The sequence below is a fragment of the Gopherus evgoodei genome, chromosome 1 (genome assembly GCF_007399415.2).
Source record: "Gopherus evgoodei ecotype Sinaloan lineage chromosome 1, rGopEvg1_v1.p, whole genome shotgun sequence".
NCBI classification, from domain to species: domain Eukaryota; kingdom Metazoa; phylum Chordata; order Testudines; family Testudinidae; genus Gopherus; species Gopherus evgoodei.
The window spans coordinates 26,640,384-26,659,571 of record NC_044322.1 but is presented as its reverse complement, the minus strand read 5'-3'; the positions used below and the strand labels follow the sequence as shown (position 1 = coordinate 26,659,571).

The following is a 19,188-nucleotide window of genomic DNA, read 5'->3' as shown; positions in this document are numbered from 1 at the left end:
TGCTGATTTACACCAGCTGAAGATCTGGCCCAAAGATTTTGCAATTTGTTTTAAACAGATGCTAAGCTTAACAAAGTGCTATTTAATTGATTAGTTCAAGCACAATTATCTGAAGATGCAACTTTACTGAAGTTGATGAGCTGTGGCATATTGCATTGCATAGTTTCATTGGCACAGCTGGGCCATTCACTAGAATTCCATGGGAAACCCTCATAACCAGCCAAACAACCTGGAATCATTATTAAATAATACCTTTCCATTTCAAAGACTACTAAGTTTAACATGATATCAAATACCAAACATCATGGAAATTCCAAATCCTGCTCTCAGTTACAAGTGTAATCACACCATTATAACCAGTGGAGTCACATCAGTACAATCCCAGGTCCCTGACTTTAAACAACAGAAAATGGCCTCACTAGATGTATTTATAAGTGAATATTTCAAAGTTTGAGGTGCAAGTGGTGTTCTCGTCCATCCTCCGTGTGCAAGGAAAAGGCCTGGGTAGAGACCATTGAATTGTGAAAGTCAACAAATGGCTATGCAGGTGGTATCTGAGAGAAGACTTTGGATTCTTTGACCATGGGATGGTGTTCCAAGGAGGAGGAGTGCTAGGCAGAGACGGGCTCCACCTAATGAAGAGAGGGAAGAGCACCTTCACAAGCAGGCTGGCTAACCTAGTGAGGAGGGCTTTAAACTAAGTTCACCGGGGGAAGGAGACCAAAGCCCAGAGGTAAGTGGGGGAATGGGATACCAGGAGGAAGCACAAGCAGGAGAGTGCAAGAGGGAAGGACTCCTGTCTCAGACTGAGACAGTGGGACAATCAGCGAGTTATCTTAAGTGCCTATACACAAATGCAATAAGCCTGGGAAACAAGCAGGGAGAACTGGAAGTCCTGGCACAGTCAAGGAACTATGATGTGATTGGAATAACAGAGACATGATGGGATAACTCACATGACTGGAATATTGCCATGGATGGATATAACCTGTTCAGGAAGGACAGGCAGAGCAGAAAAGGTGGGGGAGTTGCATTGTATGTAAGAGAGCAGTATGACTGCTCAGAGCTCTGGTATGAAACTGCAGAGAAATGTGAGAGCCTCTGGATTAAGTTTAGAAGTGTGTGCAACAAGGGTGATGTCGCGGTGGGAGTCTGCTATAGACCACCAGACCAGGGGGATGAAGTGGATGAAGCTTTCTTACGGCAACCAATAGAAGTTACTAGATCGCAGGCCCTGGTTCTCATGGGAGACTTTAATCACCCTGATATCTGCTAGGAGGGCAATATAGCAGTGCACAGACAATGCATGAAGTTTTTGGAAAGTGTAGGGGACAATTTCCTGGTGCAAGTGCTGGAGGAACCAACTAGGGGCAGAGCTCTTCTTGACCTGCTGCTCACAAACTGGGAAGAATTAGTAGGGAAAGCAAAAGTGGATGGGAACCTGGGAACCTGAGATGGTCAAGTTCAGGATCCTGACACAAGGAAGTAAGGAGAGCAGCAGTATACAGACCCTGGACTTCAGCAGACTTTGACTCCTTCAGGGAACTGATGGGCAGGATCTCCTGGGAGAATAACATGAAGGGCAAAGGAGTCCAGGAGAGCTGGTTGTATTTTAAAGAATCCTTATTGAGGTTGCAGGAACAAACCATCCCGATGTGTAGGAAGAATAGTAAATATGGCCGATGACCAGCTTGGCTTAACAGTGAAATCCTTGCTGATCTTCAATGCAAAAAAAGAAGCTTACAAGAAGTGGAAGCTTGCACAAATGACCAGGAAGGAGTATAAAAATATTGCTCAGGCGTATGGGAGTGAAATTAGGAAGGCCAAATCACACTTGGAGTTGCAGCTAGTAAGAGATGTTAAGAGTAATAAGAAGGGTTTCTACAGGTATGTTAGCAACAAGAAGAAAGTCAAGGAAAGTGTGGGTCCCCTACTGAATGAGGGAGGCAACCTAGTGACAGAGGATGTGTAAATAGCTAACTTACTCAATGCTTTTTTTTGCCTCTGTCTTCGTAAACAAGGTCAGCTCCCAGACTGCTGCACTGGGCAGCACAGCATGGGGAGCAGATGACCAACTCTCTGTGGAGAAAGAAGTGGTTTGGGACTATTTAGAAAAGCTGGATGAGCACAAATCCATGGGGGCCGGATGCGCTGCATCTAAAGATGCTAAAGGAATTGGCTGATGTGATTGCAGAACCATTGGCCATTATCTTTGAAAAATCATGGTAATCAGAGGAGGTCCCAGATGATTGGAAAAAGGCTAATGTAGTTTCCATCTTTAAAAAAGGAAAGGAGGAGGATCCGGGGAATTAAAGGCCAGTCAGCCTCACCTCAGTCCCTGGAAAAATCATGGAGCAGATCCTCCAGAAATCAATTCTGAAGCACTTAGAGGAGAGGAAAATGATCAGGAACAGTCAGCATGGATTCACCAAGGGCAAGTCATGCCTGACTAACCTATTTCTTCTATGAGGTGATAACTGGGTCTGTGCATGAGGGGAAAGCAGTGGATGTGTTATTCCTTGACTTTAGCAAAGCTTTTGATACGGTCTCCCACAGTATTCTTGCCAGCAAGTTAAAGAAGTATGGGCTGGATGAATGGACTGTAAGGTGGATAGAAAGCTGGCTAGATCATTGGGCTCAATGGGTAGTGATCAATGGCACCATGTGTGGTTGGCAGTCGGTGTCAAGCAGAGTGCCCCAAGGGTCGGTCTGGGGCCGGTTTTGTTCAATATCTTCATTAATTTTCTGGAGGATGGTGTGGACTGCACTCTCAGCAAGTTTGCAGATGACACTAAACTGGGAGGAGTGGTAGATATGCTGAAGGGTAGAGATAGGATACAGAGGGACCTAGACAAATTGGAGGATTAGGCCAAAAGAAACCTGATGAGGTTCAACAAGGACAAATGCAGAGTCCTGCACTTAGGACGGAAGAATCCCATGCACTGCTACGACTAGAGACCGAATGGCTAAGCAGCAGTTCTGCAGAAAAGGAGCTAGGGGTTACAGTGGATGAGAAACTGGATATGAATCAACAGTGTGCCCCTGTTGCCGAGAAGGCTAACAACATTTTGGCCTGTATAAGTAGGGGCATTGCCAGCAGATCAAGGGACGTGATCATTCCTGTCTATTCAACATTGGTGAGGCGTCATCTGGAGTACTGTGTCCGGTTTTGGGCTCCACACTACAAGAAGGATGTGCAAAAATTCAAAAGTGTCCAGTGGAGGGCAACAAAAATGATGAGGGGGCAGGAGCACATGATTTATGAGGAGAGGCTGAGGGAACTGGGATTGTTTAGTCTGCAGAAGATGGGGGGGGTTTGATAGCTGCTTTCAACTACATGAAACGGGGTTCCAAAGAGGCTGGGTCTAGACTGCTCTAAGTGGTACCAGATGACAGAACAGGGAATAGTGGTCTCAAGTTGCAGTGGAGAAGGTTTAGGTTGGATATTAGGAAAAACGTTTTCACTAAGATGGTGGTGAAGCACTGGAATGGGTTACCTATGGAGGTGGTGGAATCTCTTTCCTTAGAGGTTTTTAAGGTCAGGCTTGACAAAGCCCTGGCTGGGATGATTTAGTTGGGAACTGGTCCTGCTTTGAGCAGAGTGTTGGACTAGATGACCTCCTGAGGTCCTTTCCAACCCTGATATTCTATGATTCTATGAAATGTGGACCATCTGTAATGATGGATATGGTACCCTTTATACCGGATATTCAGAATTACTCTATTAGGACAGTATTGAGGTGAAACTTTAGTCTTTCAGTGGGAAGGACATTATAAAAAGTGCTAATAATTCAGCAGCTTAATGTCAGTAAGCTTTTGAAAAAACACTACTATACATCTGAGGAGGACACGCAGGAGAAACTAAAGTCATCATAAGGACATTTGGTGTTTTTTTTTTAAATCATTACTACAGCTGGAATACAGAATGTAGCTGAAGTAGAAAGGGAATTTCCTTAGAATTGTGCAGTCTCAAAACTCAAGACAGGGCAATTTGAGATTCAACTATTAGTTAGAATAATTGGAATTTGGCAAAGGTTTATGTACAGTTACAAGGCATTTTTAAATACATATTTAGATTTGAAATATACAATATTTTCAACCTTTGACTACAGGAACAATTTATAGTATCATATAGTTACTATATATCTTTATAACAAGGATCCTGACCTAGTGAATTATGGGCAAGACTAGAAACCAGGAAATGCCAAATTTTAATCCCAGTTCTGTCATAAATGTGCACAGTGATGCTGGGCCAACTTCTTAACCTCTCCTCCTCTCCTTTTACTTCTCTGAGAAACAGGGATACAACCACTATACCTCAGAGGTGTTCTGCTCCAGATGTTAACGAACGTACACTTGCTCACACACAGCTCAGCAGTTATCAGACCAATTCTAGTAATGAATCCTTGATTGATATCCAAAATACTGAAGCAGCCTAGTTGCATTGTGATCTCACTGGAAGAAAACACCACCCATAGCCAAGAGGGATCAGCTCCTACTGTCCAGGCTAAAGAAAACCCTTGAGTCATTAGTTTACCCATAAACAAATCTAGTGTTCTCCCTTGACCCAATGTCGTTTCTCTACAAAACCCCCTAACTATGTTCAAGTAAGTGTTCTGATGCATAGACCCAAACTCTGCAACAGTTCCACTGGGACTCCATTTTATCCTGACTGATCATGCTGGGGGCTCTGCCTATCACCATCACTCAGGACCTTAAGCTACCACCATCATCTGGGAACCCTAACCAGTTCAACGTTCAGGGAGTGGTGATATCCTCTTCTTTCTCTCTCTCTGTTTTCCTTTCTACCTTAGGCATTAACCTTTAATAATGTAAGTTATGTTGGTTTAGCCCTCCTTTTGTAGTTACCACTATTATTCAATAAATAACTTTTATGGTTAAGCTAGTTGCTTCTCTCTCTCTTGCTGAACTTTCCTCTTTGGTATTTTCAGCTTCCCCCATTTACTCTACAGCAACGCTTCTTTTATCTAAGCTAAAGATTCCTGCAGCGCCCAAAAATACTGTGGGGTTGCTCATCAAATAGTTTATTAGCAGTACGATTGTGATGTGAGAGTGGGGATAGGGATGTGCTGAATCTGGGACACATGAGAGTGGCAGCTTGAAAGTGCTGCTTGACCCAGTCCATTGAGCCCAGGGGCACATAAGTGGGGTGGCAGATTGAAAATGATGCTTCATCCAGCCCACTGAATCCAGGGACATATAAGGGGTCAGCTTGAAAGTGCTGATTGACCTGGTCCGCTCAGACTTGCTCCGTTAATGTACGTGTGCGTGTGCACGTGTTCGTTCATCTGGATCCGAGGCTGGAGAAACAAAGCCCTAGGGAACCTAGGTCCTGCAGGATAGCTCCATTGGGAGGGGACTTGCATAAGGGAGAAGTAGAACTCCATATGAAAACACAAGTGACAAGCAGTACATTGATAGAATTACAGAACATCCACCCCCCAGAAGAGTAACCTGAATAAATGAGAATACCTCAAAGTAATGGGCAGATCTGGTAACAAGCTGTGTTTAAATTTTGCTGCATCTTTCTACACAGCATTCTAAAATCTGATCATTTATTTTTCTCTCTACATCTATAACGCTAGTCCAGGACTCATCATGTCATATTTGACCACAGCATTGCCCTCCTGTCTGGTTTCCATGATGCCCTCATTGCTCCAGAACTTCAGTCTAAAAATGTGCCAGCTAAGATCATCTTAATTGTCTGTTGTCCCACTCTCTCTTGAATCTGACCACAGGTTCCTGGTCTGCCATCACATTACATTAAAGCCTTTTCTCCTCTCTTTTCAGGCCCTTTACAATTCTGATTCCCCTACCTCCCATCATTCAGTCCATGGTTTAGAATGTTCCTGGATTCTTTGCTGATACTAAGCTCATATATATTAGCTTCAGTGAATAACACTTTCTACCATCTCCAGTTCGCTAAGACACTGCATCTGAACCTGGCACAGTTGGCTTCAGTTATACTCATTTGGACTACAGCAATGCAATATACCTGGAGATAAAGCCATCAGCTGTCGGGAAACTCCAGCTAACAGAATACTTCAGTGAATCTCCTCAACAACACAGGCTACCATGAGAACATCTGACGTTTCCTTCACTTTCCATACTGCCTTGACACAGTTCAAGGTCCTTATCTTCAAGACACTCCATGCCTTGGGCTCATGGTATCTAAGAGATTGTCTGAAGCCTCGGTATGAACACAATGGTCAACAGTTCAACTTCTCTGGCACAAGGGAAATTTCTTCCATAAAGGTAAAGCTTTTCTACGGCTGGTCTGAAACTGTTGAATAAACAGCAATAAATCCCCAGAAGGAGATCTGAACTACTTGGTGGCACAGCTGGAGAACTGGGGCCAGAAAGGGCCCAAAGAGGGCAAAAGCATTGCCTCCAGGGAGGAAGTTCTTGGGGGTGTGGCTCAAAACCATGACTGTGACTGTTGAAAGACTGCAGATATATTTGACCAGAACGGATTGCTCGTGAGAGATGGGCACCACACTGTTACAGAACGAAATAAAATTTACCAAAATAAAATCTACCAACTCTTACCTCTCATTAGGTGTCAACAAGACTCTTTACTCTTTTATCAATTACACTATCTTCCCAGGGATGCTGAGCTGCCTCATCAGATCAAACTTGCTCAATGTACTGAATCAAAGGCCTGACAAAAGCCTATAAAAATTGCAGCACCTGGCTTATTAAGTTCAGCCATCTTCTCAAAACACTGCCTTAAGGTAAAAATCAGGTCAACAGTGGAAGAACCAGGTCTAAAACTGCACTAAGTATCCTGGCCCTTGCCATGAAGTGCAGCATTGATTTGAGAAATTAACACAGAAACAAAAAATTTTCCTGGAACCAATAATAGCATATTACCTCTATTGTTGCTACATTTGGCCATATTGCCCTCTTTGAACAGAGGCAAAGTAACACTGTTCTTCCAGTTGCCAGGGATGATATTAGTGTGTCAGATGGTTTAGAAGAGCTTAAGTAGCCATGACACAACAATACCCTCACCTATCTTTAGCAACTTAGGAATGATATTACAAATCCTTGGTGCCTTCCCAAATTTCACCTTATGGACTGCAATATGGATTTCTTCTTAGATGAAGGAAGATGGCTCTAGCAGAACTTCCTTCTCCACTGCAAACAGAAGAGGGGCTGCAGGCAGCAGAGAATTAAGGAACATCTTTAAATGACATTCCCCTTGATGCAACTGATCTTGCAGACAGTGGCTGATGGCACCATCCTGATTCTTTACTGGACAAGCTTCCTCCACAAACACCAGCAAGTTGCATACAGCCTGTGGAGGTCCTGCCTGGCAGTGCCCTGTTCTAAACTGGCTGCCTGAGACAATCATCAGGATTGTTTATCTTTCTTACACAATCACTTGACGGCATTTCAAAGTTGAACCCATTTTGCCTTTGCTTTCGCTTTCAACAAACATGTCTCAAACTGTAGTCTCCCTTTGTTCTTAGCTCCAACTTCAGTAAATGTCTTTTCACTGATCCATAGGTGACTTTAGCAGAGTTGAGGCCCCAGCACTGAACTGGCAGTGGTCAGCACTGATGACTTGTAACACTGCTGCTCTTTATCAGACAGCAGAAGTGGTATTTCAGTCTCTATGCTTCCATGGACTTAAGAAATTCAGAATGGAAAGCCATCTGAGAGCCTAACTCTGATAAGAGCTTTTGGCTGAACTAATTTCAGTCCATTAATTACTTATCATTGAAGTCAAAGGTGCACTTTTGTCAGCAGACATGTCATTGATGGAAGAGCTGTATAATAGAACAGAAACCTGCATTTGAGTCAGTGCCAGATACATGGTATGTTTTCCTGTTTCTATGGGAGTCAGCAATGCTGGATTATGTTACCATCAATGCACAATACTGCTATTGACTGGTTGATGGATATGCTTGAGGTAGCTGTCAGTGGCATTGAGCTGAACACCATTCTACCTCATGATCCTGAATATGTCGATGACATTGTATCTTTGGCTCAGTTTTTATTTCAGTCTGTGTAGGTTCTTATACCACTCTGTTATACCGCTCTAACAAGCCTTCTCTGCACACTGCTGGAGGCATTGGCACTCTGACACCCCCTGCTCAAGGAAAATCCAGTCAGACTGGGCTACCAACAACTTAGTCCTCCAGAGACCTAGAAAGGACAAGAGGAAACACTGACCAATGCGGAGCCAGCTGGCCAGTTAAGGTGTTACAGAGCAGCGCTACCTGCCACAAACGCTCACCACTTTAGTATCTGAGCACATTCCAGTAGTATGTCAATCATTGTGACAATACATCAGTCAAATGTTATTTATTCTCTTCCTGCCCTCCGTCCTCCCTCCCCAAGGGAGAATATATGTGTAGATATGGATGCAAAAGACAGAATCAAGGCCTGGGAAATAACTGGAAGAAGGTATAAAGGTGAAAGACAACATGATCCTTAAAGTGCTGATGAAATCAAGTTGGAATTTAATACATATTTTCAATAAAAACTCTAGTACATTCACTGAACATTCGTTTGCATGTGCCAACAAAACAAATATAGGCTAGCAAGTGCAAAAGAATCATTAACAACTATGGATAATACCATCATTAAAAACAGAAAAGGGAAATAAAGCAATTACAAGAAAGGGCTTCTTGCAAGGATTTGTTATGTCTCTGGGTTCTGAGGGTAATGCTAACTCAGTAATAAAATGTGTATATATGAACAGCTCTCTCCATGGGATATTCTGCAGATCATTGCTTCTGTCCTCAGGTACATATATCAATAAATAGATAAACTATAACAGTGATATCCAGAACACACGGCCTTCCAGCTGACTCTCAGCTACTGGTAATGATGTCTGCTCTAAAATACTGATCAGCTCTCACCTACAGAGGACATCAATCCCAGGTTCCCCTCAGCTTGTAGGACACTTGTTAGAACACAGATCATTTGAGGAGAAAGGTACATACTATACTCATCCATACAACATACTGGGGAAAGATATATACTATACAATAATGACATTAGCAACACAGAGACAATTCTTGAAATGTCTACCAAACAATGCAAAGATAATCTTCTCCCATGGTAAATCCTCTCTGTGTGATCTCTTCATATTGGGATATGAATATTCACCTACCACGGCAGAAAAACCTATGGGAACTGCCACAAATCAGGTCCGGCACCTCCCCTTGAATTCTGAGCCTTGTTGGGCTTGGTTCCTGGCTTTCTGGCAATGTGGCTATAAGGGAGCTGAACTACCAGGAACCCTTCTTGGCCACAGAGGCTCTGTGGAACCAGCCAGGACTTGGGATCAGAGGATAAAGGAAGGGAAGATCCAGGGGATCTGCAGAAAAAATTATAAAGGCCTAGGATGTATTTTCTTTGCAAGAATTTCTGCAAGGCCTGAGAAGGAACAATATGCAGCCTCTCCAGCCTGTTTTCTCCTCCTTCTCTGATCTACTCAGTTTCCACTCCCTCTCCCTGCATAGACTCCTAGCCTATGTAACATGGGTTCCTGAGAGGGAGGGAGAGACTACCATGGAGACATCAGGCCTCTTCTTTCCGCTCTCCATATGAGAAGACAGATACACACTGAGGCACCTCTCCATATGCAGAACTAAAGTGGACGATCTATGCAAATAATATCCATGCCACTTTTTCCCACCACAAGAAATGTGGTATCAATATTCTGCTACCTCTGCAAATTGTAAGCATGTCTGACTGCAAGAGACCAATTTATTTTCAAATCTCAGTTGTGAGGGAATGAGTTGCCTCCTCACGTAGCCTGTAACATTCCTGAGCAGATTATGTTTTTTGTTCTTCCCAACTAATTGAAAAGTCTGTGCATGATTTAAAGGGCTTCTAAATTGGTCCACCCATCAGGTAGGCTTTAAAATAAACAAACAAAAAGTAATCTCAAACTGCTGAATCCAATCAGCAAGACTTGGTGAATTTCCATTAACCTCATACCCGAAGTAATTAAGGGCAAAAAAGAACTTATTCTGATTTCATTTTATTTTCAAGGTAAGGAAATATGTCCTACCTTTGACTGATCAAAGCATAAAATGCTGCATAGTGAGCACTCTCTGTTTTGATACAATGAAATATTTTGGCCCATTCATTAAAGTAAAGAATGTCTGGAGGTGTATTTCATTATTCTGTGAAAAAAAGTCGCTACAAAATACATTTGGTCTGAAATTACATATTCTAAATGCATCATCAAGATTGCAGTAAGCAAGAGGTGGAATACAGCAAAGCTGGAGACTGTCTTTATTCACATACAAAAGAATGCCATATCCAATAAGAACATGATTCTCTTTTGATATTTCTCCGTCTTAAAAAACAAAACAAGCAAACAAACAAAAAACTCCACAAACCACTGAATCTATGTCATCCCTCTGAGGTAGTTATAAGGGATTTATCACCTTAGCAGGTGAACATGCTTTATTGAAGGACAGCTGCATATAACAAGAACATAGGGTCATGTTTGCCAAGGAAATATTCAGAAATTACCAGTACTATAAGTTGGGGGGGGGGAAGAAAACAAAAAACCATGGGTGTGGGTTTCATTACATTGAACCTGAAGAGAATAAAAGTGCAATACACAAAACGATTTCTGATAATGTTACTATTGCAAGATTAAAATACAGCTATGACTGGTTTCCCGCATCCTTTGTGTCTGCTTACGCCTGGTAAAATGGCAAAAAACTTACTCCAATGGGCTTCAGAAGAGGGAGATGTGGTCTGATGAGTTCTGATTTTTGGTGTGTATTTTTAAACCTCTGCTGCTGCTTGTTTTTTTACCTCAATCTCTTTCTTTTTTCTTTTTTTTCATGGGGTCTCTCTAATGATGGCCTCATGGGCAGGGGTCTGTAGAGGGTCTCTAAACAACAGTGCCAATATCAAAAAGAATGAGTTGGATCCCCCAAAATCATGAGATTGGCTCAAAAATCATGTGATGATAGATAGATAGATAGATAGATAGATAGATAGATAGATAGATAGATAGATAGATAGATAGATAGATCGTGTGAGGGGTGATTAGTTTGTCTTTTGATTTTTGAACTCCTCCTGCCCATCGTGTGTGTGAGTGAGAGAGAGAGAGAGAATTAGTGTTGCCCATTCTCCCAAATTCATTGGGTGATGATGGTGATTTGGCTGGAGGGCTAAGCCACAGAGAACAGGCACTGCAGCTCCTGACCAGTGAGAGAAGGTGCGCAGAGCAAATGACTGAGGCAACAGCAGAAAATCTTAGCCCTGCTGCAGGAAATTTGGCCACCACAACTGCCCGTCCCCTGCCCAGCAATTAATTCTGCCCCCAGCTTCCAAATCAATCCTATCCTCAGACCCCCTCATCAGTTCAGTCCCCCTCTCAGCCTTTCCTCTGCTTCTCCTGGCATTCTTCACCCACCTCTCCCAGGCCTGGGGGGTGCTACAGTGGGGTCCCTTCTCCCCCTTTCAGCCTGGAGACAGCAGTGTCAGGGGCTCTTCACCCCCCATTACCCCTTCCCGGACTGGGTGCTGTCAGGAGGGTGGTGGAGGGAGTGGAGTCACCCTGAGTTACTGAGGGTTTTTTGCTCCCTCCTCCCCCCTCCACCCATGTGACAATGGCTTTGAGTTGCTGAAGGGAGAAGGAGAGAGCTCTGATTGTTTTCTCAGAAGATGGGCGAGTGAGGCAGTCAATCATTGAGGGGTGTCCCCAGTCCAGGGCTCAATTTGCCAAGAGATGGAGCCTCTCATGTCATTGCCAGACTGGTTCAAGCCCTTGATAAATTTCTGTCAGCCAAAAAATAATGAGAGTTGGCAATAATTTGCATGGGTGGGCACCCAGTGTCATCCTCAGCTCCAGTGGGGAAGGAGGGTGAGTAGTTTGTGAGCTCTCTAGTGGTGCTCACTGTTCTCAGGGGTGTAGATGCTGCCTGAAACCATGCAAAGCAGCAGTATGTATGTAGCTAGGCCAGCTGTGTTGGTGTATATTTAGTAACCTAAGTTATCTGGAATCTCACTGTACCCATATGTCTTCTTCAAACCGATTTTGCTGTGTAGAAAGCAAAAAACAAATGAAGTTGGGAGAGCATCAGAGCATCAGAGCAGAGCAAGGAAGTCTATCTGTTCTTGCATAATCCACTGCTGCTGTAATGGCTCGGACTGGGGCTCCAGGGGGGCTGGGATTTCTAAGCTCCATGATGCCTTGAGCCCTGGTGCTGGAGGTCTATATGCCTCTAGGGGAGTTGGGAACCTTGGAACTACCTGTCCTCCTCCTGTGGAGTTGTTGGCTGTGGTGGGAGACTTTTGGGAGGTGGATGCCCCTCGGTTCAACAGAATGAGAGGCAGGAAGGGCGAAGCAGACTTTACTGGGTATTGAAGCCTGTGATGGGTGTTCACCCCACATCAGCAGAGATGGGGTTAAAGAGGAAAGAGAGACCAATTAGCCTTAGGCTGCACCTGCTGGGGAGCTAAGAGGCAATCGGACTGAGAATGAAGCTCACAGCTCACATGGGTAGGAACAGGAGAGGCTTCCATTAAGCTTCAGAGCTGAGGATGGAAGAGGGCTGCAGGAAGGAAGCCTGCAGTCACATTTCCTGATACAAGGGGGAGAGTAGGAGCCTCAAACAGGAGTATAGGAAGCAGTCCAGGGAAGGAACAGTAAGGGCTGAGAGAATTGACCTGAACTGCTGGTTTGAGGGTCTCTGGATTGGTAGCCAGTGTGGAGAGTGGTCCTGGGTTCCCCTTCCAACCTCTGTGGGAGTGGTGCAGTCAGCAGGGTGGAAATGGAGACTGCCTGAGACTGAGGAAAGAGTCTCTGATAATACCCTGGCTGGGGAGGATGATGGTTACTTGGCCAGAGGGCTAAGCCATGAAGGAGAGGCACTGCAGTTCCTGACAAGGGAGAGAGGGGCCAGCGAGCATGTGACTGAAGCAATGGGCTAAGCAACTGCAGCACAGTGAATGACCAGTGGTCAGCTAATTCTTCAGGTGAGCCATAAGGAGGCACGGGTGATCAGTGTGTTTCTGACCCTGTCAAAGGCCACCATTATGCTGGGTGCTGTAAAAATGCAGAATAAAAGATTGTCTCTGCCTGAAGGTCTTTCCATCCAAAGACAAAACAGATAAAGTTGTTTTGTTTTTTTTGGAGGCGGGAGAGGGAGTTAAAAACAAACTAGCTTCAGAATAACTGACAAGAGTGGGTGCCTAGTGAACATGCTGCACACTATAAAGGGCATATTTATAACTTTAGGAATTATAGAATATAAATAGTCATTTTTAGTTTGGAAGATGCCATTTTAAAAACATCTGTCCTCATTTCTAATTAACAGGTCAACATTTGCATGGTATTAATTGATATAAATAGGTCGTGGATGATCTCATTTAAACTAACATTGTGGAAACAAAACTCAAGAATGGCATTTTAGACACTGAATTAATGGAAGAGGTTTGGAACAATTTATTTTTATGTGTTGGAAAAGCGACACACTAACAGCAAAAGGTCAGATTTTCTTTTCTCTTTCTGATCTCACTTCATTTTTGCATGCAATGAGACAGAGACACAAACAACAGACAGAAGAATGAATCAATAGTTTTCATTGTCCAAAAAAAAAATGGTTCTGGTAACCTAAAGCAGTCTCCTGCTACTGAGGTAGAGAAGAAAGCCAGGGACACTATATAACAATTTTCAACATTCTGTTTAAGTGACATGCTGTATTGCACAATTTTGTGCGCAGAAAACAAGCTGTTTGATGCTCTACAAATTTAATACCTTTTTCCTACTGAATTTTATCTGTTACTATCAGCCACAATATATGGAGAACTAAAAGATCAAGATGACACTTTTAATCAGTGACATTAAAAATCAAGCAATAGACAAATCTCAGAAGGTTTGCAGTTTGGATTCAGTTCAGGGATACAACCCAGAAATTTGGCTACCTATCCAAACTTCTTGATTCAGCAAACATAGGCTTCAATTCTCAAGAGAACAGCCTTTGTTACATTTAAGCTTCTGGGCTCATGTATTTCCATATGTTGTCTTCTGGTCTCATGCAGAGATATAAAGTTGAGAGGAAAGGTGGCCCTGCAGTTGAGGCACCAGTCTTGTACTGTAGAGACTTGCATTTATTCCTACCAGTGATACATTTTGTTTCCCTATAGCCCCATGTTTAGAAATTGTAAAATACAGTTTCCCTTCTATACATCACTATGTCTTTGGACAGTAGCTATCACAAAAGGGCCCGCATCTTGGTTGGATCCTCTAGCTTACTACTGTAATAGAATAGTTAACAGAAGCAAGCAAAATGGAGGCGTCAGGGCTTGATTCACCTCTCATGCTGTTATAAATCAGGAGTATTGCATCTGAAGTCAATCTGGTTTTGCTGGTGTACATTAGAGAATCAGATTCTAATTTTCCAAAAAGACTCACCACCAAATATCTTTTAACTTCCAGAAATGGTCATGTCACATTTTAGGCTAAGGATAAAACTTAGTTCTTATTTCATCCAAACTGGACTTCCAGATTTAATTTAGTGTCATGCGGTATTCCTGCCAGTGAAGAAGAAATGTGGTTGGTGTTATTCATACGGAGTATGGGTCAAATATTAACGAAAGTGTGAGAATGTTACACTTCTGTCATTCAATTCAACAACAAGACTTGTGAGCCAGTATTTCTCAAATCTCTTCACAGTGAGACTATAAAATGAATAGCTTGGGAATTGGCTGGTGGTGTCTTGTCCGGAAATAAACATGATTTCCAATAAATTTATGATACCCTTTGTTTGCCTTACATATTCATGCTGTCCAGATGAAATGATAACACAGATGGTCACTGCATTGTGTCCTCTTCTGAAACAGATTAAAAAGAATACTTGTAAAAACTAATCCCTAATCCCCCTATAACAGAAACTCTTCACTGGTAGTTGAATAAGGTCATTAGGCAATTAAATAAAATCTATAGAACCATTTTGTGCTTAATGTTCGTGCAATCAGTTAAACTCCTGCAGTTAGAAATGAACTCTCAGCTTTATTTTTAAAAAATGTAATGTTTATTTTAGTAAAAAATCAGTTATAAAAACCATTTATTAATTCAGGGGAAAATGCCTTGAGTTTAGAATTTCTATAAAACAATCTGTAATTTTGATGAGGGCTTTTGAAAGAACCACACAAACACACTTCACAGCATGAAACTTAATTAGGGTCAAATCCTAGTCATGCTTTCATCAAAGACAAAACTTCAGAGAACTCTAAGAATGGATTGCAGAAATTAAGCCTCTTGTAATGTATCATTATCCCTCTTTTATAGAAGGGTTAAATTGAAGTTTGTCACAAAGTTCAGTTTTTCCATACTAATGTAATTGGAGAACTATGTATTTTTAGTAAAACTGCTTTAGTTCATTCAAATAGAAGTAATTTTCAACATTAAAACATCTTTGTTACAACTTTAATATTTACCCAATAAGCTTTTTAACAGTGGTGGAGGTTGCTCTGTTTTGCATGCTATTTTTACATGTTGCTCCATGAGATAATTAAATATGAATTTCTCATGACCCTAGTTCAGTTCCATGTTATGTTATGGTCTTTTCAATATGTTGGTATGAAAACTTAAGCTGAGTTAACATGATTCACAGGCAGGATGCTTTTTCTTCTGACAGGAAAAAATAACTCTTTAGTGCCCAAATCAACTCATGACATACATACTCTTCCACCTTACAACTCTGTGCAAACAGAGTAATATCCAAACTAGTAATACATATGCTTGGTTCTTTAAAAGGGCCAATATCATAAAGCTGAAAGCAATTATGATCCAAATCAGCTGGGAAAAAGAATTTAAACAGAAAAGTGTGAATGACACTTGGGAAAAGTTTAAAGGCCAGAACTGAGAAAGAATTTACAGCAATTAAAATAAGCAAACAACCCCTTTCCCCCCATCTTAGATGAAAAGTGAAAGAAGCTATATTAAAAAGAAAGGAAAAAAGAAGGGAAAGTCGATATCAATTAATACATATTAGAGGCTAGTAATTATAGAAATTGATAAAGGAAGCAAAAGAACAGATGGCAAACTCTATGGCTACCAGAGTTAGGGCAATAAGGAGATTTTAGGTGTATTAGGAATAAAACATCCTAACAAAGTTACTGTTCCATTACTAGATGGATCTGCTAGAATTGTCACTAATAATGCAGAAAACACATTAGTATTCAATAAATATTTGTCATGTATTTGAGCAAAAGCCCGATGATGTAGTTACATCATACAGTGATTACAAAATACTTTCAATTCCAACTAAAGAGGATGATAAACAGCAACTATTAAAGTTAGACATTTTAAACCATGAGGTCTGGACAGCTTCCATCCAAGAGTTATAAAAGACTGGCCAAGGAGCTCCCTGCACCATTAAAATTGATTTCCTATGAATATTGGAAGACTGGTGAAGTTTCAGAAGATTCGAAGAAAGCTAATGTTGTGTCAATATTTTAAAAGGGTAAATGGGATGACAGGAATGTATAGGCCTGTCTGTATGCTATTTATCCCAGACACAACAATGGAAGGGCTGGTATGGGAGTAGATTACTAAAGAATTAAAGGAGGGTAATATAATTAATGTCATTCAAAATAGATTTATAGAATATAGAACTTGTCAGACTAACCTGATATCTTTTTATGATGAGATAACATGTCTGATTGATCAAGATAATGGTGTTAATGTAATATACTTAGACTTCTGTAAGGCATGTTGTTTTGATACCACATGACATTTTAATTAAGAAACTAGAATGATACAAAATCAACATGGCACATATTAAATGTATTAAAAACCAGCTAACTGGCAGGTCCCAAAATGTAACTGTAAACAGGGAATCATCACTGGAATAAATTGCCTAAGGAGGCTGTGGAACAGATTAGACAAACACCTGTCAGGGATGGTCTAGATAATACTTAGTCCTGCCATGAGTGCAGGGGACTGGATGAGGTTACCTCTTGAGATCTCTTAGAGGTCTCTGGTCATCGGGGGGGGGGGGGGGGTTTCTAGTGGTGTACTGAAATAACTGGTTCTTGACCCCACACTATTTAATATTTTTATTGATAATGAAGAAAACACAAAAATCATTACTGATAGTTTTCAGATGACATAAAGATTAGGAAATGATAAATAACAAGATGGACAGAACACTGACACAGATCATTTGGTAAGCGGGGCACAAGCAAATATGGGTAACAGAAAATTGATAATAGAGGCCTCTGTAATCCAGCAGACCAAAGTATAAGATCCAACAGCTGGAAATTGATTCTAGAAAAATTGAGACTAGAAATAAGGCACTTTTTTTAAAGTGAGGGTAATTAGCCATTGGAGCAGTTTACCAATGTTATGATGGATTCTCCACAGGAAATTTTTGAATCAAGATTGGCTATTATCTGAAAAATTCAGCCACAGCTATTAGACTTGAAGCAGGAATTAATTCAGCAAACTCCTAAATCCTATGTTATGCGGGACGTGAGACTAGATAACTACAATGTCCCCTTTATTCAGCAACCCAATCTTCATGTATTGGCTTTGAGCATACAATAAAATAAGACAAGACAAAAAGAGTAAAGTCTCCATAGCACCTGGATCACACAGACAGTGTCCTATGTCTTCAAAACACGTTTTAATAACTGACCATCAGATACAGGGTGAGTTTGTGGAATTAAGTTGGGTTCTTTAGCATCATGAATTTCTTTAGTAACAAATATTCTGTAGACCAGATTAGGATCTCTGTTACATCTCTACAACCCCATTGTCCTAAGATTAATGTATCATCGTAATCTCAGTAGCCTTAAATGTACTGGCACAGGTATAATTTGACCTGCAGATTCTCTGTTGCTGATGGTGATGCAGGATCTGTAAATAATGTTTTTTGACTGTCAAAGTGAAGGCTGAGTTTAAGGAGCTGGTAGTTGTTAGTAGCAAAATGAACAAATTTGATATGGAAATCAGTGAGAAATAATGATTACAGAATTTGACAATGCAACTGTTCTACAAAATCAACTTCAAGAGTACAGCTGCATTTGTAAAGGACAAAAACATCCAGACAATCTGTTTGCATTGTTATTGCAAAAGAACAATTGCTGATCAACTGCACTTATTTTCAATTTTTTCAAAATAAAAAAGTTTCTCCTAGGCTTTTAGTCTTTTATGCCAAATTTGAGCCTGGAGCAAACATTTATTGCTGAGCTATATAAAACCCATTAAACTCAGGATTTAGAAGAGAATGTATTTGCACAACCCTAAAAAACAGCACACTCAGAAAACTAACTCTGAACAAAATAAAAATTGTGGGGGTTCCATTCTAGATATATGGTCCAATCCTCTGTGCTGCCAAGCACCTCCAATCTCCATCCATTCAAAAATAGAATTCAGCCATATATTGATCTTAATGGCTTCTATATCAAACAGGCTTCATTTACAGTTTGTTAATTTACTCTGCAGACATAAACTCTTTTAGTCTGCTTTGGTTTTCATAGTGTGCTCATGGTTATAGTTAACTGAGCTGGGCTCCCAAAGTCAAGCTGTGCTTTCTGGCTCCTTCACTGTTGCCTTTATGATAAATATAACAATGGAAATGTGATACCCTCTGTTTTCTGAGGATTGTACCTTTATATTTCTAAGAATTCTCCTCTAAGCAAAGTTCAGCAGCCATTTTATTCCCAGACTTGTTGCAATGACAGAGGAGGCACTCCTACTGATGGAAACTACTTTTTTTTCCTTCTTGTCATTTTTCTAATTCTACAATGTAAGTTGTTTTAGGCAAAGTACACTTTATTTTTACTGCATGGAAACATCATCATCTCCAATATGTGTTCTGCAATCTGAATATAGTGCCAGATATTCAGCTAGACTAAACTGGAGTAACTCTAAGCAAGTCATTGGATCTACACGTATTCATCAAAAATCTCAGCCATAACTGTGAAGGTGCATGACAGAAGAGTCCAGCTCATTTCTCTCCTTCAGATTGAATCTTTTCACCTAGAATGCGGGCAGACAAAGAGGATTCCGGTAATTTGGGTTAAAAGGTGCCATTTTTACATAGCAATTTTTCTGACTACACCACCATTTTCAACACACACTATGCTGTGCAATTTTGATAGCAACATTATAAGTATAAAACTAATATAAACAACCTCAGTGGATTAAAGTAGTCAAGGACTAGAGTA

General features: G+C 41.2%; 1 protein-coding gene across 4 annotated transcripts in view; it reads right to left on the bottom strand.

Annotated features, from left to right (window-relative positions):
- Nucleotides 1–19,188, bottom strand: part of CNTN5 (contactin 5) — a 1,021,024-nt gene that overhangs the window by 778,827 nt on the left and 223,009 nt on the right. The window contains exon 1 of one of the 4 annotated variants that reach the window (XM_030560077.1): nt 14,787–14,818. The exons of the other annotated variants lie outside the window; for them this stretch is intronic. The gene's annotated coding sequence lies outside the window, so the exon portion shown is untranslated. Of the gene's footprint in view, nt 1–14,786; nt 14,819–19,188 lie in introns of those variants that run through there. 4 annotated transcript variants of the gene reach the window in all.